The 22061-nt window shown below is 39.4% G+C and overlaps 1 protein-coding gene across 3 annotated transcripts in view; it reads right to left on the reverse strand.

Moving 5' to 3' along the window:
* The window catches only part of LOC149305232 (lipid droplet-associated hydrolase-like), a 113570-nt gene that overhangs the window by 52451 nt on the left and 39058 nt on the right, over positions 1 to 22061 (reverse strand). The window lies entirely within an intron of this gene.

A 22061-nucleotide genomic window follows, 5' to 3' on the forward strand; every position in this document is an offset into this window, starting at 1 on the left:
CGTATGAACAACATTTTATGGTCCATGTTTAAAGATATGTAGATTGATGGGATATGTCATAATGGTGAGAAATGTGATCTATTTTCCTTCAGAGAACCTAATTTGTGAATGATGTCCAGTTGCCATGTGTCTCTATTAACCATACTTATTTGTATTACCACGTTGACAACATTTTGTTCTTATCTAATTGTGCTTTCTAACATGGTTCATAACCTCAAAAAAAAAAAAAAATGAAAGAGGCAGGATCTTATTTTCTGTCTATTAAGCTTTACCTTTCAGATGTTGATTTAGAGATAATGACACTGACATTTAGATTTGCCAGTGTCTGAGTTCAGTGACAAAGTTTTACTATGCTGTACATTGTCAGAAATTGGAGACAACTCAGAAATAGGTTGATGGCTCATACAATGTCAGTAAAAGATTCAGTGATGGTTGATTTCACTTCCACTCCTGAAACAGATATTACGTTGGAGCTTGTTTGCTTTTGCTGAGGAACCTGCTTTGATTTACTTGCAAGGTGATCATAAACAGTTAATGTAATCACTGTCCACTAGAAAACCCTATTAAATTTATGGGCTTGCTGTAAATTGACAGATGACTTGAAGGCACATATATACACACAGAAATCATATATGATTTGGCTGCAATGTCATGCAGATAACTTCATCAAAATTAAAAAAAAAATTAAGGGAGAGAACACCAGCCCGCATTTGCTTGTTTTAGGGCCAAAACACACTGCAGAAATAATCCATTTTGAGACCGCTTCAAATGTCCTGGTTCAGTGCTAGGGAATTCTGGGAACAGTAGTTTTGTGACATTTAGCCTTCTCTGTCAGAGAGCTCTGGTGCCACAACAAACTACAATTCCCAGGATTCCCTAGCACTGAGCCAGGGCAGTTAAAGCAATCTCAAACTGGATTATTTCTGCAGTTTTGGTCCTTAATCTCCTTCCCCACTACCAGCCCCCTTTCCTTGTATGTTGTGTCTTTTCAGATTGTAAATCCAAGAACAGGCCACATTAACAATTGTAAACTTCCATGCACACTGATGGTGCTAGATAAATAAATGATAACAACATCAACTTGCAGGTCTGTGTGAAAATCAGATTTTGGTCAGAATAGCTATCATAAATAAGAAGAAACCCATTACTTGTATAAATCATCCACTGCAATAACCCCTAAGAAGAAAAGCTTCACCCCAAGTACAGTGATGCACAGCCAGGATTCATATAAATAAAAGTTTCAAGTATGTAAAAAGTCTAATTTTTAAACTGCAGAGCTGAGATGTTTCATAAGCATTTGTAATAGATTGCTAAAACTATAAAAATCAAAAGGTTGCTTCTGTAATGTATTACACTGGTTTTTCTATTTGTCCCCATGTACTGCTTTAGCTGCTTTAACGGAAGGAAACACCTTATCTGTTTCAGTCTGAAAGGATAACATAGTGATGTTATCCTGTTAAGGGTCAGTTATGGTTCATGTGTTACTCCAAGTGTCATATTCATCACCTTTTGTTTCCAAGTGAAATGAGTAACTCTAAAGGCCACATTCCTATGAGGGCCAATGGTCATAGGTTGCATATTATTGAGCTTTGCTGTTGCGTGTCTTTGAGTCATTACCGACTTATGGCAACTCTAAGGTGAACCTATCACACAGTTTTCTTGGCAAGATTTGTTCAGAGGGCGTTTGCCTTTGCCTTCGTCTAAAGTTGAGAAAATGTGACTTGCCCAAGGTCACTCAGTGAGTTTCCAGGTTGAGTGGGCATTTGAACCCTTAACCTCCATAGTCGTAGCACAACATTCAAAGCACTACAACATGCTTAGTTAGGCAGAGTCAAAGCCAAGGGTGGGTAGACTGAGAACAAGAAGTCCAATAGATACCTTGTTATTGATTTCTTTCCTTCACTTTTCTGCTTTCATCCATCTGTTCCCTCAAACAGGATTACAAATCTACTCTCTGAGGGCTCTCTGGCAATGTATAAGTATATGGAAAAATGGCAGATGGCTGCATGCAGCCTCCAAGGTTGCCCACTTGTGGTTTAAACCCGAAAGAAATCTGTAGGAAAAATCACTAGAATGAAGGAAATAGACAATGTCTTCTTCTTCGCCATAAATGCACCAGAATTAGTGTCAGCAAGGCCTAGCATTCTACATTCGGACGAGTACAGGTAAACACACACTCATATAAAATCTTGGTTGAAGGACATTCAAGGACAAGCTTAACTGAACGGCTGGATGGCCATTTGTCGGGGATGCTTGGACTGGGAGTTCCTGTATGGCAGGGGGTTGGACTGGATGGCCCTTGTGGTCTCTTCCAACTCTATGATTCTAACTGAAGTAAACTGAACCTCAGTCTCAGCCACTGGAAAGCATGCACTGGAGATCAATCCATCTGTTACTCAGTGCCCTTGCAACCCCTTGCTGACTCTAGTAATCATGCAGAACAAATCATCAGCAAGGACTTCTGTGACTTCTGTCAGTTAAAGCATGTGCTCCACTTAAAAAGGTGGAGGTCAATATGTATCTCCCTACAAAAGCCAGGGTGGCATATCAGCTATGCACCAGAGGGAATGTCACATCATCTGTGTTTCTCATTTCATCCAGTTTGCAGACATTTTCAAAGTTTTTTTGCAGTTATGGCAGAGAAAAGGAGTCAAACTTTCTTCCTACTAGGTGACTCACGCATGTTTTGGGCAGCGTGGGGGACAAATATGCCCCCCATAAAATTATAATGGACAGTGGCCTGAGACCTTTGGGTGTGCCATAGAATTTCAGGGCCTGCAAAAGGACCTAGGACCCACATGGGCCCATGGCTCACACTTTCCACATCCCTGATCTTGAAAGATATATGGGCAGAACTGGGATAACAGTAATGGCTTTGTGAAGGGCACTTATTCTATATCATAGACAGCAGGAACTGCCAAAAGTATATCTGCATCAGGAGTTCTGGTGCCAACGCACTGAGAAACAGCAGACAATATAAGGAAATTAGTAAATTCTTCTCTAATTTGTTATCAATTCAGACTAAAATCACATAAGTAACTTTGGATCTCACGCTTGTTCTTAAAACTGCACCAGCCTCTGTGAGCAGTTTCTCATGTTTAGTGCCACCATCAGCATTCTTGGCTGCTTTCCCGGACAATGAGGCCATGGCTCTTGCACTTTAAATTCCTTGTGACCCAAAGTGTCCTCACTTTTACATACAATATCATAAGACAACCCAGAAGAATGCTTTCTCTTCACCATACACATCAGAAAACTGCATTTGTATCTGGATTCTCATGGTAGACATGTTCATAAACAATGTCAGTTAAACTTTATTCTACGAATGAATGATCCAAATGTTAATGTGTTCAAACCAGACTCATCCAACTTTCTTTACGTTTTCAAAGGCAATCAATGAAAAATTCCTCAAAATGACAAACTTTTACTACTGTTAAGACAATACAAGCCTGTTAACCAAAAGTGTTGAGTCTTAGTCATTTTCAATCAACAATCCAAGTGTTCCTCCTGTGTTTCTAAAAGGTGCAGCTATTTGGTTTTCTTTCAACCCCAGACTTTGTACAAGATGTAAAATTTAGATTAGATCTCTTGGCATACCCTTAGGGCATACACACCTGTGATTCAGTGGACCTTTGACAATACGTTTGCTACTCTCTCCTCATGAACTAGAAACAAAATATTTGGCATATGATCAGTTTGCCTGGAATTTGACAGAAAGCCTGAAATATGGTAATTTAGATTTCCACATTTCCATATAACAGCTTAGAACAGTTATGATTTATTTCAGAGAAGAAGAAAAATTCTCATTGGAAAAGTCTCCGAGCAAACTACTAATGTCTCTTCTAGCCAACCCAAAGGAAATATCCTGGAGTTACACATTTTACATATTACACCTTACTTAATCTTACTCAGGCATTAAAATTCTGCACTATCATATATGCGTGTTGGCATTCCCAAATTTTGTAGAGTCAGTGCAACGTATTTCAGAATATATCTGTCATTAAAATTAGAATGTAAAGGTCCCGATTTTTATTTCTCAAGCAGAAAAGAACAGTATTTTCCTAAAATGTTACAGTCATGCAAAATTTCCTTTCCCATCTCAAAGGACCACATCAGTGCTTTGATCAGGAGTCTAAAATATGTTTTGCATAAGGTCTATGTATGCAGACAAGGTCTACAAAGTACAGATAGGTAGCCTGCAGAGGAATGTTCTAATTGCAGTCCCTAAATTCCTTGTATTCCCCCTGCAGTGAAATTTCACTTTTCAATGAATGTACTGCTTCACTAAATGCCAAAGCAAGTCTTCCAGCTTCCAACTTGAGCACCTGTAACAAGACACTGAATACCCTTTCCCTTAATGCAAAGGGAAAACTAAACACCGTTTCTTCACAATGCAAGCAAGCACAAGGCTGTATGTGATGCTGCATATAATGAAAAAGAACATGATAAAAACTTTTTAAAAACACATGCCCACTGGCTTAGAGGCTAATTTCTGTTCCATGAACAGCACTGAGAGTCTAGGTTTACATTTGAGATATACAAACATTTGAGATATACAAGGTTTACATTTGTACATTTGAGATATACAAACAGAAATCCAGTTAGAAACAACTGAAGCCTAGGTTTAAATATTTAGTTTTCTTCTGGCTTAAATCCAACTGATATAAACCACCTAAATCAATTCTAGCAGTATTCAAAGAGATGTTCGTGTCAGTTTGTTTCAATATAAAAAGGGAAAAGGGGCAGGAAGGAATCTAGAGGTACCTTTAAGACTGGTTTCTTTAAGCATTAGCTTTCGTGGATTTCAATCCATTTGTTCATATGTATTGGTGGGATGTAGCACACAGCCTGGATCATAATTTACATGTTTTTATATGCCATTAAATGACAATCCACCCCCGAAGTATGTACCTGTGCCTAAATATCTGTGGCATGAAGACTGTACTTCTTCAGTGCATCTGAAGAAGTGGATTATAATGAATGAATACATATGATAAAAATATCAATGGTAGCACTAGAGTCTTTCCCCATGTCTTGTTTATACCTCAGTCAAGGTCTTCCAGTGCTTCTAAGACTCATTTGGAATGTGAATCAATAATGATTATTTTACTATATTTTTTAAACAAGTAGATAAGGTCTGTACTGAGAATCTAAACATCAAACATGGATGATGCTAAATCTCCACCCAATGTCTCTCATTTCCAGTTGCTACACACACACACACGCACACACACACACACACACACACACATGGAAATGTGCAAAATACAATTCAAAATCTCTATACAGGTTGAGTCTGAGTCTCCTTTATCTGAAATACTTGGGACTAGAAGGATTTTGTACTGATTTTGTATATGATTTTGAAGATTTGCATATACATAATGAGATATCTTGGAAATGGGACTCAAGTCTAAACTTGAAATTAATTGCTGTTTCGTATACACTTTATATACATAACCTGAAGGTAATTTTCTACAAAGTACTTTAAATAATTTTATTCATGAAACGAAGTTTGTGTACACTGAAACATCGGAAAGCAAAGGTGTCACCTGTTATTCACAATTATTCACACAGTCACCTGTGTGAATAATTTTGAATTTTGGAGTATTTTGGATTTTGGCATTCCAGATAAGGGAGACTCAACCTATAGCAAACAAAACAAAACAAAAAACATGTCAGTGAGTTTCTGCATTTGATGTCCTCCATTCCCCTAGTCTACAGTCATAACAAATGCTCAAGTAAAACAAATGTATAGATGCTTCATTTAGAGGATGCTTCATTTAGGATGCAGCTACCACTACAACATGACTGTTTAAACTATATTTAACTCAGATTTTTGTTTTTGGACTGCAATTTTCTTTTTTAAAAATGGATGTCTTGCTTCATTGTCTCATTGTCTGAAAAAGCTTCTTGTCTTGCACTGCAGAGTTTAGTAATCCTAATACTGATCTAGCCCTGTCATGCAGAGAAGGAGTAAAGTCCTGTGGGATTTTTACCCTTCCATCTCTAAACCGAATAGATATGAATGTAATGAGTAGAAGAGTATTACACTGCCATATATCCTACACCCGCCTCATCACTATAGCAGATTTCATTTTAGTGTCTTTCAATAAGCAAACAATAGTCCTGTATGAATCGCACAAGTGCAAAGTTGAAACAACGACTATCTTTACAAACTTCCCATTGTTCTTCTTTGGCAAGACTGTCACTTTAGGGTCACGCTAGAGCAAACTCAAGCACTGCTGAGGGAAAGGGGAGGTGGTAGCCAAACACAGGTCAATTGATCCTCTCAAGATTTGAAAAACAAAGCAACATGGAAAATATAAAAATGCTTTTAACAATAAAAGCTTTGCTTCCACTTTTTGCACAGCACATAGTCATATGTACGGCAATTTAAATGGTATTCAGATCATAGCAGGATCTGACATCAAGATACCTAATGTGGTTTAATGTATATATGAGGGGGCCATGGGTGACCCTAAAAAGAGGTGTCGTTGCTTTTAAAAAACAATCTGAAAGTATCCAGGGACACTTAATTTACCTTTCTCTTTACCGTCTTTTTGATATGTTAACGCCAGGTTATGACTTCACATATGATCTTACTCTATAATTGCCTAACCGGGTTAACATAATCAGTTTTTGTGTATATATTAATTGCATTTTAATTCATAATTGAGTTTTATTATTAAACACTTTGAAGAATCTTTACTGTTGTGGTGGCAGCGTGCTCTTAAGTCAATTCTGGTTTATAATGATTCTGTTAGAGGGCTTTCTTGTCAAGATTCATCCAGAGGAGGTTTGGTTTTTTTTTTCTTTTTAGGCTGAGAAAGTGTGACTTATCTGAAGTCACTTGTCACCTGGTGGGCCTCCATGGCAAAGTAGGGATTTGAACCCTGGGGTGAATCCTCACAGTTTCTCAGGCGGGTTACAAACCGCCATTTTGTACGTATTCACAACGTATTAGGGTTAGGAAGGGGTGGTGCTTCCACACCCCTAACCCTAGTACGTAGTGAATACAGACAATATGGCAGCGGCCGTTCCACACGGCCGCCGCCATATTGACGTAGCGGACGCTGTGCGTCCGCACGTCGCGCGGCGCTTATGTTGTCATGAGTGCGCCATTTGCGCCTCACGGCGTCATAACTGCGCCTCAGGAAGAAGCTCCATTTTGGAGCTTCTTTTTCGCTCCGCGAGGGAGTCACACAGTTTGGCTGCTGCGGCTCCCTCACGGAGCAAACAGCAGCGCTGGCAGACCACCGCAAAGCGGCAGTCTGTAACGCACCTTAGTCTCTGGGGGGCTCATGGGATTAATTTTTCTATCAAACAACTGAACCATGTAAAAGAAAGAAAGAAAGAAAGAAAGAAAGAAAGAAAGAAATCTTGTTTCCCCAAGATGACTTCTCAGATTATTTTTCCAACCAGAAATATTAATCTGATCTAGAAAAGGTGAAATCATGGTTAGAATGCTTTCTCCAATGCAGCTACCACAGATTTCCCCAAATGTCTTCCTCAAAAGGGTATGACCATAAAAGAAATTCCAAAATCAATAGGCGGTAAGATTGTTTCTCCTTGCCTGCTTGTTTTCAAGATCTTCCCCTGAAGAAGAAACCTGTGGTTTCAAAAGCTTCCATAAAGATTTTTGCACTTTCCCAACTGGCCTAATAAATGTGTTATTACAATATGGATTTTGGACAATGATGAACATTGTCACATGTCTTAAAACACTTGGTGCTTTTATTTGCAAGGCTGTGGTCTACAATCCTTTGCTATGTATCCTGTGTGGTAACGTCTGGCCATACAGGAACTCAACCCAAGACTTGGGCCAGGGTAAGGATGCCTGAATCTTGGCTGCAGATATCTATTCACATAAATCTTGGGCAATGTGGGCATCTTGAGAGTTGACAGAAGTGGCTTCCTCTTTGTACTCAAACCCAAGCTGAAGTAAAGTCCTGTCCTAGAGAAGCACACTAAAACTGTCATGTCATGTTATGTTTGCAAATGATTTTGGAGGAACCTTGTAAGTCATCTGGTTCAATCCTCCATCAATGTACAAAATCCTGGACAGGATGAAGAATGAGACTAATTTTCTATGCCACAACCATGCAACATCCAGATGTTACCAGTACCCATATTTTTTTTCTCATCAGCTGCAAATAAAATGATATTTTATGCAAATTAATAACAAATGGCATATGACAAAGTCTGCAATTGGACAGGATTCTGCAATAGATGAAAAGTGACATTTATAGCCCAAACCAGCATCTATAGGTTGCCATAAGGAACTCCCCCCTCTCTCTGGCTTCAAATGCAATTGTAAAAAAGCTACAGCTTCACCATTAGTATCAGCGATTTTCAAACATTGTATGTTCAGGAAATGTTTTTGATATTGCTATATATGTCTGAGCATGTCTGTATCTGTGCTAAAGAAACTTGAACATTACAGACAAACCCAAATGCTGTCAGCCTATGGCAAAATGTTTGCCAGTCCTCTTTGGTTTCACACTTGCCCCATCTGAAGTAGGGATTGGTGGTTGTTGTTGTTGTTGTTGTTGTTGTTGTTATGTTGCTTTAGGTCAGTGCTTCTCAAATAGTGGGGCGGGCCCCCCAGGGGGGGCGCGAGGCTCCGTAAAGGGGGACATTTTATAGACAAATTATACTATTTACAGTCGCGCGGGGGGCGCGAAATGTTTTCTTCTTCCTGGGGGGGGGGGCATGACAGAAAATAATTGAGAAGCACTGCTTTAGGTTGACTCTGATCAATGAAGACTCTATCCCATTTTTAAAATTTTTGCAAGATTTATTCAGAATTGTTTCCCTTCTGTTGCCTTCTTCTTAAGCTGAGAGAATGTGGGTTGTCCAAGGTCACCCAGTGGGTTTCTATGGCTGAGTGGGAATTCAAACCCTAGTCTCCCAGAGGCCTAGTTGAGCACTCAAGCCACTAAACCACACTAACTCCTGAACTGGGAATACACAAAGGATCTATGACTGTGCATTGTAGGGAAAGATTGATAGTGTTGGGAAAACCTATATTTCAAACGTCTGGAATGACTGCTCTTTTCACTGAGAAAAACTTGCTTAGCTTCCAAAGAACCTGAGGGCTTCTTGGAAGAAACAGAAAATTTATACAATATTACACTATTCAAGCCAAAAAATAAAGAGTCATGTGTACTGTACTATTAACAAATTATTTAAGCTATTTTTTAAAGTAAATATTCCTGTGTGTGCACAGAAAGCCAGGGAAGGAAGACATGGAACCTGCTTTTTAAGTCAGCCCAAAATATCTGTCCTGTGGACCCCAGGACAGTGCTTTCTCCCTCCAAGGAGAGAGGGGCCTAAATCACACCTCACCGCAAGATGCAGAGCGGAGGGGATACAGCCAACTGTGGACACCGTTCAGATGTTAAAGTTGGGTTCAGCAGCTGGACCACGGCCAGAAATGAACATTATAAATATCACAAAGCCAAGTCTGAAAACTGCACTTTTACCCAAACAATATGTTGGTAACTTCTGGAGCACAGATAATGCAATAAAGAAAATAACCATATTCTTTCAAAAATCTGCCCTGGATTGAAAAATAGTTCATGACAGTTTATTAACTGAGAAACATGTTACATCCAGAATTAGGTCCCTTCAAAAAGTGAGCAATATTAATCCTTGGAATGTGAGGGAAAGGGCCAGAAATCGCAATGCTATGTTACTGTCAACTGGGAAGGATTTGTTGCTATTATGATTAAAATGTATAAACAGTAAAAGATTAGAAGGAGTCGGAGTGAAAAGGGGGGAGGAATAGTAGTTTATTGGCTGGAAGATGGGCACAGAGAAGCTTATGTTGGAATGTGGTGTCACAGTTACACACCATAAAGCTTTCAGTCACTCCCATTATGGAAGTCCAAAAAAAGAAAGAAAATCAACCATCACTTTCCAGGAGACATTCTTTCCATTTTCATTTTGAAAATACATGTTGGGATTTTATTTCCCACCCCCCACCACTTTAGTGCAGCATTCCCACAGGATTACTATCTTATTTTTTAAAGATACCCAGAAAGTAGATGTGGGGGCAAACAGGAACATATATGCACTCTTCTAGCAGCAACTTTCATCTGGATCTAGATTCCATCCAGTGCATCTAACAGAAAGCGTACAAGCTATACATTTTCAAAGAGAAACTTTCAGAGAGCATTTCTCTACTTTTATTTTGTGCGCTCATCACTTACATGATTGCACTATGCTTACAAAGTAATTCATGAAATATTATGCTATGCTATATTTCTTAGGCTTCAAATTGCCACAAAAGCCTAAGTTGCTTTTAGAACATTAAGCACATTATACAACATGCAGTTGTGAGAAATTGCTCTGACAATATTTTCTATCAATGCCTGAGGAGTTTTTGCCACTGGCTATTGTCAGTTATTATTAGGCTTAAGGCTTTCAATTTATTGTCAGGAGCTGAATCCTTCAGGTTGCTTGCCATGGTGTGGAGAAATGGATTTAATGGGTATAGCCTTTTGTTGTTAGCTGTCTTGAGTTGAGTTTGACACATGGCAACCCAATGAATGAGATATCTCCAAGACCCCTATTCTCAACCTGCTCAGGTCCTGTAGGTTCAGGACCATGGCCTCCCTGATTGAGTCTAGCCACTGGCATGCAGTCTTCCTCTCCTTCTACTACCTTCCACTTTTCCTAGCATTATTGCCTTTTCTAGTGAGTCATGTCTTCTCATGATGTGGCCAAAGCATGACAGCTTCAGTTTGGTCTTCTTGACCTCCAAGGAGAGTTAAGGCTTTATCTATTCAATCATTTCACCTGTCATTCATTGTTTCTTCTCTTTCTTTTTAAATACAGATAGTGCCTTTCTGTATTCCTCCTTCATTAGATCCCTACTGTCTAACTATAGTACTTCTGGTTCCCAGTCAACTACACTTAAGAGTGCAAATCTATTTCTCACCTTTCCTTTAACTTCTGTATAGCTTTGCTTGCTGGCCTACCATGTGTTATGGAGTACTGTTGCTAAATGATGGGAAATATACTAATGTGTTACTTGCTAAAAACGTTGACCACATTGGTGGTTAACAAGTAGGTAGGTAGGAAGGTGAGACTGTGCCAGGAAGATCCAAGGTTGGTCTCATGAGACCATCTGGAGTGAGAGAAGAAGGGGGACTCCCATAGGAAAGAGGAAGGAAAAGCATGTTTGACTTTGGTAATGAATAAGAAGGTAGCCTGCCTAAGATATTAATTTGTGTATGCTTTTATACTTTGCTAATACTGGCACATTGTGGAGAACATCCATAGTTTTATGAATAAAACTTTTCTGTGTTCCACTATTGAAGACTGGATTTCTGAATGAAGGGGTGCCTGTAAATGATAACTTGGTATAATGACAGTAAAGAAGAGAGAGACGATCTTGATACATGCAAAGAGTGTCTTTCTGTCACCATGACAATTTGTAACCAGAACAAAGCAATCTATAATAATGTATATACAAAGAACCTGGAACATGTTGGTGCTGTGTGTCTTCAGGTTGTTTCTGATATACAGCTGAACTGCTGTTTCTAGTGCAAAAAACAATCAAACAAAATGAATTTTGTTTGCAGAATAGGAACCCTACTAGTGTACAGATAGAACTTTCTATATGGAAAAAAATATTTCTGCACACAAATATTACTTTCTATGCAGACAATTGTGTTACCTTTTTATAAAATGCTATTTTCTGTGTGAAAAGATCACACAAAAATTTTCCACATAAGTCTTGAACTATTGCTACAGGAACTGGGCAGTTTTTGAAGACTTTCTTACAGTGGGAAGAAAATTGCAAACATTATTGTTGCTCCCTTTGAGAACTCATTTAGCAAGTGGTTCACTAGGCACGAAGCATTCAAAGTCATAAGGACCAGATTTAAATTTACTTAATTTGCTTTGTGCTAATCATTTCTTATTAATATTTCTCATCTGGATCTTACATTATTAGTTGGCAGGAAGTGCATCCCACAACTGCATACTCACTAATAATGTAACATCTGAATTGCTGACACACACCTCTCAACTTCTATCAAAGTGATCTGCATCAGAATTCATTTGAGGAAACCTATTAGTCAGTAATTCAAATGCTGCCTTGCAAATTTTCAGTGGTTTATTGTTCTTGTTGTATGCTATGTGAATCTAAGAATGGATCTTGTGACACCTAAAGACCAGCAAGGTTTAATTTGGCATAGGCATAAGCATTGATGGGCTTCAGCCCATTTTGTAAGATGCATAGCACTGTTTTCAGTTTCCATCGCTGAGTGATATGTCGTATGCCTTCATGTAGTTTCTGGCTTATGGCAGCCCTAAGGTGAACCTATCATGCGGTTTTCTTGGTGAAATTTGTTTAGAGGGGGTTTGCCATTGCCCCCTCTGAGGATGAGAGAATGTGACTTGCCCAAGATCACCCAGTGGTTTCTATGTCTGAGCAGGCCTTCAGAGAAGTAGTCCAACATACAAACCACTACACCACACCGGCTTAAATGTAGAATGTATATCTGCTTTAAATCATGATGGTGAGCCAGAAAAAGGTGCAGTGGTATTTAAGCATTTAATCACTTGGCATAGCAATTCTTGCAAATTTAATTCCCAATGTGTGTAGTGCTTATTATTAGATTAGGAATGGGGAGACTAAGGTTTCATTCCTCATCAATCCACACCAATCTTACATGAATCACTTTCACTATTAATCTAACTTACTTCATAGGACTGATGTGACATTACAGAACTGATCCTAGGTGATGTCACAAGACTGATGCTGAGGAGGTGAAATGTCATGGCTGCCATTCTCGAGCTGCTTGGAAGAAAGGTTTACTATCAATTTAATAAACAACAAAACACATTAATACTGCTGGCTTATTACATATATTTTCTGTACCGAAGTTGAGATTAAAGGACCTAATGTTTTTATGATATCAAAACACCTAATATATATATCAATGAATGACGAACACGAAAAACAGTGCTATGCATCTTATAAAATGGGCTGAAGCCCGTGAAAGCTTATGCTTATGCCAAATCTTGCTGTTCTTTAGGTATCACAAGACCCTTTGTCGGATTCACATGGCCAATACACCACTCTCCTAATAAGTAAAAACAATGTAAAACTGACAGATATCTAGCTGCTTTACATGGATGAGAAAACAATTCATCTACCACCAAGGCTACTATAATCCCATTCATGTAAATAAGACTGAACACTGGCGGTTGTTAAATAAATTGCTTAGTGAATTCTATTTACTACTGTTTATTTTACTAGTCATTTTGATTTTAATTCTTCATTTCCTCTTCTGTGTAATGTTGCACTTGGACTACTGCAGCGGAATAAGAAACTTTTTGCTTTTATGTTCTATTTTTGTATGTTTTGCTATTTTAATGCCATGTAACTTCCTAGAAAAAAGTGTTTTAAGTGGGTTTTACAAACCCGCATACATCTGGAAAGAAAGCAGATGAATCACAAGTAAGATTTTATTGAAAAAAAAATTGAGCGCTCCCTGTAGGTAACAAGTCCCCTACTACTTCTTTGCTATTTTAAAGGTCTTGCTATTCATCTTTTTGACCAGATAATTTAAAAATGCATACCTATCCAAATCTTTAACAGCATTATTACATTTGCATGCCTTTGCTTAGGTTCCTAGATTTGATTTTAGTTTTCTTTCTCATTCTCCTGATGGATACAAGACTCAACTGCACTGTCATACATCACAGTGATATTTGCAACCTAACATGACAATCCCATAGCTGTCTATTCAGAAATAACTCTACCTGAGTTCAGTAGGCTTATTCAAAGGAAGCTGCATATAGGATTGCAGCCAATGGAACCAATGCCATTCATTTATTTATACTGGTATTAGCTAGATCCCAACAGAAAAAACAAAACAAAACCTGAATCCTTTTTAACTCCTTAGGTGAATCATGATCTAATTTCACCTGATTAATATAGTTTCACATTGTTTGGAACTGTTCTAAGAGTTCTTGTTGCAAAACTGTTCACTTTAACCCTTTATCTTGTGCAAACTATTTTAATCGCCTTTAGAATATCATGACCAAACCTTATAAAAATTGCAATAGAAGAAAACTGTTCCTTGAGAGTCCTTGGAGATAAAAAAATTGACATGAATCAATTTGTACTCAGCTAAGCTGAACAGTACAGTTAAAGACAAACTCAAACCCCAACGCCATTTTCTATCCATGATAAATAGCTTTCCTTAATTCATGGCTTCTTAAACATTACATTGTTTCTTAATCATCACATGAGCAGATTTCTGGATCAGAATTTTTTATTATAATAATGCCATCATTGATGGGATGGGATCACATATCAACAGAAAAAGAAAAGCTTCATGTTTTTATAATATTCCACTTAGTTTTCTGTAGTGTTTCTCAGGCTGTGTGATGTGGGGGGATTGGGTTTTATACTCTCTGTGTGTGTGTGTGTGTGTGTCTGTGTGCGCGCGCACGTGTGTGCAAGTGCACATGCATGTGCAAGAGCCAGTGTGTTATAGTGCTTTCCCGTTGTTCTGCCCTCAAAACTAATTTGGATTAGGCTGCTAGGCTGTGTTTTCTGTAATTCAGTCATAATGCTGCATAGGTTCAGATTAAGTTTGGGGCAGAGAAGGGCATGTGTGTTCTTCAACTCCATTACGGGATCCCCTTAAGGGACCTTAGGAGTAGCAACAGCAATAGCATTTATATTTCTATACCGCTTCATATGGAACTAAGCAGTCTCTAAAGTGTAAGCTAATTGCCTCCACTCATTTTAGGACCTATGGAAGGATGCAAGGCTGAGTCAACCCTCGAGCCCCGGGATCAAACTCACAATCTTGTGAATAAAGGCAGCCAGAGTCGTGGCTAATTTAGGAGCTGTTGGAACTGCTTCACTCCCAGGTGACAGGAAAACCACACAAGGCATTATGCCCAAGATTGTCTATAGCTTTCACTCTGATGCTGGTGGGGCTGTTGTCCACTGGAAAACAAGTGTGTTATCTGATTCCTGGATCTGTGCTTTATGCCAGACCCAAACCATACAGATGTAAATAATAAAGTTGTGGCCTTTTTGTTTCCAACCACATCATATCAGGACTTCCTCTGCCCTGTGGCTGCTGGACCCACATTCTGTATGCTACAGAATGGCTTTGATTCCATTCAACAAATGGAAAGAGGGAAGCAAAATATGAATAACAGCATGTGCCCAAATCCATGTTGCCACTAATGGCACAATCCCCTGCCTATCTTGGGAACACAAGGAAAGTAATTGCCTGAAGCAACTATTCAATCTAGAATATGAGATTTTCCTGATGAATGCAGTTTTTAAATATACCATATGGCACCTATATTCCTAAAATATAAGTATACTTATTTTATACTTGCCCACTCACTTTATTTTCACCTTAATATAGTTACTAACACAAGTATATATTATACTTGTCAGCTTGAACCAAAATCATTTTGTTTGATTTTTTAAATGTGTTAACATTTACTGGAGCGGAATCAGTCTAACGGAAGTGCTACATGACAACTATGGCGGTCATATCATGCTAAAACCAAGCAGTTCTGTCAATGTTCTATCCCAAGAAGCACCCTTACTCATCAAACACAAAAGTAATTGATTCTCATGACTAACTCTTGAAAAAAATATCTAAAGCATAATATTCAGCAGTACATGGGGGTGGTAAGTAGTTGCCCCAGCTGTCTATTCTGTTACCAAGCATACCAAGTCAATTTTCTAGAATCAACAAGTACTGATACTGGTTGTGACACTGGCTATTATTCAAGGCTGCCTCCAGCTTTTTCATCTCAAGTCCTGCAGCTTTTAGAGCCACTCATCACATCATTTTTAGATGGAAACAGGGCAGAAGGGTGACCTAAAAATCTGATAGAGATTCAGTGGTTGCTGTATCCAGATTCTCTTTCCTTACACTTTTAATAAGTTTTACTCAGCATCTACATTATTTAGTAGCATTAATTAGCATCACTCCATAGCTGAGTTCACACTTCACAGAAACAACACATTCAATTCACATTCAAATATTATTCTTTTCCCAATGCATGAATGCATGCAAATGTTAAGGGAACTGGGAAATAGATGAAATGTGCATCTGCATCCCTACATGGACTGTAAGATACAATTTCAAAAACGAAACCTGTGGTTTTTTATGGATCCTGTGGTGGGTGGCAAGATTTTTCTACATCCCTTTTAAACTTCTAATTCACATACATGGCTGGGATTTAAATTAACCAGTTAACTGAATGGAGTCAGAAAACCATAATACAGTATGTAGCAACTTTGGCCTGTTACAGACTGCCAAAATAAAGCTGCTTCGGGTCTCTTTGGAGGTATGCTGTTTAAATGATGCATGCATCCTAAGAATCCGAAAGCTGCACCAAAGCTGCACTCCAGTGCTTAGGAATGGAGTGTGGCTTTGGTGCGACCTCCAGACTCTTAGGACCCATGCATCATTTAAATAGCATACCTCCAAAGAAACCCAAAGCAGCTTTATTTTGGCAGTCTCTAACAGGCCTTTGATTACAGGGATTACCTGTACTATTACTATTATAGAATAATAATAATATTATTAGTTCTTCTGTCCTCTCTTTTCTCTCTCCCTCTCCCTCCCTCTGCACTTGCCATGTCATGTCAGTTGCAACTGTAATGGCAACTGCAAATGGTTTGATGATCTGATCCTTGGCATCCACTGTTAATCTTTTTACAATACTACTGACTTACATATTGTCATAGCTGCCATGTTAACTTTCTGCTAGTCTCCCCCTCCCAAAACAAACTACTTGTGGAACTAACAAGACTCTCATTACCCCGCCACTATATAAGGTGAATATCCTTTATTGACAAATTTCACCTAGTTTGTTGGTGAAACAGTTAAAAAATGAATGGGTTTTTTTTTGAACACACAGGCGGGTTACAGACTGCCGAAAAGCGGCGGCCTGTACCCACCCCTTTCCCCGGGGTATCAGGGCCTCAGCGGGCAGAACGGCAGCTGCTGAGGCCCCGATCCACCGCTTTCCAGGCTGCGGGGAAGCGGCAAAAGCCCGCTTCCCCGCAGCCTGGAAAGGGGTGTCCTTGGGGCTTCAAGCCCCAAGGACACCCCACGGCGGCGGGGAGGAGGAGAAAGGGGCCACTTGGCCCCTTTCTCCTTTGCGTCGCTAGGCGCAGCCGTGTGAAGGCTGTACCCAGCGACACAAACCAGGAAGGAGCTCCAAAACGGAGCTCCTTCCTGCTCCGCGCAAAGGGCGCACTAAACGCCTGGCACGGAGCGACAACGTCACGTCCGCGCCGCCCCGTATAGAGGCAGCGTGGTGGTGACATCATCATGGCAGCCCCCATGTAGATGGGGCGCCGCCATTTTGTACAGACTCAGTCCGTACTAGGGTTAGGGGGGTGCGGAAGCACCGCACCTTCCTAACCCTAGTACGGACTGACTCCGTACTAAAAGGCCTGTCTGTAACGGGCCACAGTGTTCACTCTTACATTTGAAACAGGGAGGTCAGAGAAACTCTGTAGCATTGTGACAATAGCCATATTGAGTCGGTTGAAATTTAGTAATTTATCACAGGCCACCAGCAATTTAGCAGACCAGCGATGGATTCCCATATCAAAACTCCAGTCACCAGAATACACTTAATCTTCCTTACCCCAAAAGTTCCACATTAAAGCTCTACAGATGAAAGATGAATTGTTTTTATGGCTCAACAAACTGGTGTGTAAATATAACGAAAGGGATCTTGATGCATCATTGAGAGTAACTGTGCAAAAGAAGTTGTAGCATGGGCTTTCATAGACAATGTTCCAAAACACACTGCAGAAATAATCCAGTTTGCAACTGCTTTAACTGCTCTGGCTCAGTGCTAAGGAATCCTGGGAACTGTAGTTTATGGTGGCAACTGAGCTCTCTGACAGAAAAAGCTAAATGTCTCACAAAACTACAGTTCTCAGAATTCCCTAGCATTGAGCCTGGGCAGTTAAAGACGTCTCAAACTGGATTATTTCTGCAGTGTGTTTTGGACCTCAGTCTACTTCCTCAGATGTTTAAATAGTGGTGATATTAGAGTTGGTGTTTGTAATATTATGAATGTCAATATGGAAAGGGAGTGTCTAGTTGAGACTAGTTGAGCAAAAGATATAGCATAAGCTTTTGTAGACTTGGTCTACTTTCTTTGAAAGAAAAGACTCCACTTCTGAATATGAGTGTATGAATTTTGGATAATAATTTAGTATTTTATTGATTTAATAGCAATGTTTATTATTTTATTGATTGTATTTTTATATGGTACTGTATTTTTATTGACGTAATCCCACATCGATTTGTAGGGAGAGGCGGGAAATAATAATAATAATAATTATAATAATAATAATTATTATTATTATTAAAGCTCATAATACAACATCTTTTGCTCAGATAGTCTCAAAGGTGCTTCAAGATCCCTTTACATATTGATATTCTAACTAACACAGCTATGTCTCTGAATTCTATTAATGTCAAGCTTGCCCAGCATAAAAAGTTCCACATGTATGCTTATGTGCTAGATACTTGAAAATTGCACATATGGAAACTACACATTATAGGGTCCATGCAAATAGGCTCCATGTAGATGTGATGTCCAGTAATGTGCAGATGACAGATCAGCCAAGGGGACAGGGTTTGTTGGTATATCAAAAATCTGAGCTAAAGGCCTTGTACAGAGACGATGTATGATGTTCAGAAATTCAAAAAACTGTATTCTTCCATGCAGTCCTTCAGAAGATTTCATTCTCAATTTCAACATTTGTTGTTTAAAAAACAAAAACAAACTTTTAATAGGTGTATAGTGAACATAACAACTTACAGCTACTAAGATAATAAACTGAGCACATTAGGTTCCAGTTCATAACAAGAAAAACACAGCAGTGAAATCCTCTTTAAAAAACAGTACATTTAAAGACCAGACCAAAAAACTAGAATCCTATAATGAAAGAATACAGTGAAAGTACTCACAAACACACACAAATGATCCAGCTACTAAACTACACATATGTGCCTGATATCTACAGGGAATAAAATATTCCAATAAAAATAAGAGAAAAGATGGAAACACAAGTTTCTTATTATCACACTTCATATGTCATAAAACATAACAGTTAACTTATTTTTGGCAAAGGGCAGAAATTGTGCAACAGTCTGGCTTACATAAATATTTTCTATTGTTGAACACATCTTAAATGCAGCGTGTCATAAGTTAACTTCAAGCACACAGTGCTCTCTCAAAGTGTCCTAAACATACCTATAGTTTCAACACAATGACAAATCATTACTCTCCCAGCAATATCCATGGGGTTAGAATGGGGAAAAGAAGAGAACAATTCAGAATAATTGAAACCAGGAAAGTATTTAAGCAAGAGAGGATTACCAAAGAAACACTTCTATTTTCTCTATATGCTAAGTCTCCATTTTTAAATATTAAATGTAAATAGCAATTTTTAATTGAAATTGCACATTCAGAAAACAACAATGTAGCATCCTCCCTCCTGAACCTTTGCATGGTAACTGAGCTTCTGAACTGGACTATTATATGACCACATATGTTACAACAATATACTATAATTGATCCCTACTGACAGTTCAGTTATCACAAGAGTTAATCTTAACTAGAAGAACTGTATACAAGGACAAATTAAAATATATGTGTGATGAAATGTTATTTTGTTTTGCTATCATTCTACTTTCCAGAAGTAAAAAATCTAATAGAAAAAAAATGTTCTTATTTATTTTAGGCTACAAACAACATAAAATCATAATATATTTAATAAATTAGGGGGGAAATGTGCGGTATCTTCTTTTTTTTGCACCTTCCAGCCTGCTTCCAAGTAAGTGTGACACACCTCTTTGGCGCGTGAATACGTGGAAAATCTTTCATCATAGAAAGTTGTCGCAAATGAGGATTAGTGGACTGTTGTTAAAGAATGTTCAAAATGATTTTAGTAATGGTGCTCCCCACTCCTTTCCTTTCATCGGAAGTTTCTTGCCCAGCTACATACACACCCAGATCTTCTGACCTAGGCTGCTGCCACACTGCAGAAAAACAAATGTAGTTTGACACCACTTTAACTATCATGGCTCCACCTCAAGGAATTCTAAAATTTGTGGTTTGTTATGGCACCAGAAGCTCTCTAACAGAGAAGGCTAAGTATCTCACAAAACTACAAATCCCAGAATTCCATAGCATTGAGGCATGAAAGTTAAAGTGATATCAGACTGTACTAATTCTGCAGTGTGACAGCAGCCTAACAGCCAAGACGATGCAACCACTTAAAATAGCATTTTGTTCCAAAGATCGTCAGGCGTCATTAGTTTTGAGGGCAGCCCTTGAATTTATAAGGCAATGAAGGGATGCTTGCCAACTAGGGTAGAAACAGCATCAACTGCTGCAGGAAACAACTGCTGGAGCTGAGGGTTTGGTTTGCTTTCTTATTCCTTCATCCACCCCACTCCAAATCTTGATCAAGCAGTTGAGAAAAAAGGGTGGGGAAATACTTACCTTTTTGGCAACATTTGCTTTGCCCTGGTTCCAGGAGGGAGGGAGAGTCCCTCAGATGCCCTTCAGTGGGTGAGGGCAGCATATGGAAGAATGAAAGTTGGGAGTTGGAAAACACAAAGACATGATGGTCCTGTTAGACTAGATGGCTAAGTAGGCCTAGAGGCTCGGAGACTGAAGGTGTCATGAACTGCCCCTGACTTAGAGACACAGTCAGAAGATTCAGGCAAATCTGGGGCTCCCTGGTTCAGCAGTCTCAGAAAGCTGCAAAGGGAGAAACAGACTCTATGGAGTCCAGGCTGCAGGTGCTAGGACCTGTGCAGAGAAGACAGGTCAAGGAGTCTTTGAGGAGGTCTTCCAGGCTAAAAGCTAAGAGGAGAGCTAATAGGTTTCAGCTGAGAGAAGCTGAGGCCTTTTAAAAGACCTCCAACTGCAGACATTTTTTGCAGTCAATAACCAGTCTTGCAATCTTGTTGTTCTTGTAGGCCTTGCTCTTGGATTCAAGTTATCAGACCTCTGGCTCTCTGACTGGTATTGTGCGACCTTTGGACTGGACTCTAGACTACTCCTTTGCATATTCCCATGCTGTGCTGCCCTCAGTGGAGGTAAACAGGACAGAAGGGAGCCTTAAACAGAATCTTATTCCCTGCCATTGTCTGCTTCTCCCCTAGTTTCTGCCCTGCCTTCCTACACCATGTTAGAAATGTGCTTCTGACTATTATTTGTCCCCTGCAGGGGAGAACAATGGGGAAGACTACAAATAGAGGATACTTTCAATGGCATACTTGATCCAGGGTTTACCCTCACTTAGAATTCAGAGACATAGTTCTGCTAATCTAAAATATCAGTATGCAACGGGATCTTGTAGCACCTTTGACACTAACTGAGCCAAAGATGTAGCATAAGCTTTCGTAGACTATGGCCTGTTACAGACAGCCAAAATAAAGCTGCTTCGAGTCACAGTGGAGGTATGGTGTTTCAATGATGCATATGTCCTAAGAGTCCAGAAGTCACACTAAAGCCACGCTCCAGTCTGGAGCGTGGCTTTAGTGCGACTTCTGGACTCTTAGGACATATGCATCATTGAAACACCATACCTCCACTGTGACTCGAAGCAGCTTTATTTTGGCTGTCTGTAACAGGCCTTGGTTTGCTTCCTCAGATGCGCAGAGTGAACTGGTGGCCAGAAAGGACCTTCATAAGCAGACTGTATGAATAGCCATGGAAATGTAAAGCTTGTGGGTACGGTGATGAAGTGACAAATTCAGTTTCAACTATGGACGTTGAGGGACAAAGACAGGAGGAAAGCTGTTGCCTAAGGCCAAGGTGGGGGTTGGTGTCCACATGAAATGGTGGGAGGGAGTTTTGGAATGTGGTGTATGCAGGCTAGAAACTAGAAAACAAGTGTAATAAACTGGCCAAGTGCTCTCATGAGGCTGGAGTGTTAGTTATTATTATATGTGTGGTGTGTCAGGAACCCTTTGTCTCTGTTCAGCCCACTGTTGATGGATTGGGGT

This window comes from Sceloporus occidentalis, unplaced genomic scaffold, assembly GCF_023333645.1.
Source record: "Sceloporus occidentalis isolate IW3139 unplaced genomic scaffold, rSceOcc1.0.p SCAF_12, whole genome shotgun sequence".
Taxonomy (NCBI): Eukaryota; Metazoa; Chordata; class Lepidosauria; order Squamata; family Phrynosomatidae; genus Sceloporus; species Sceloporus occidentalis.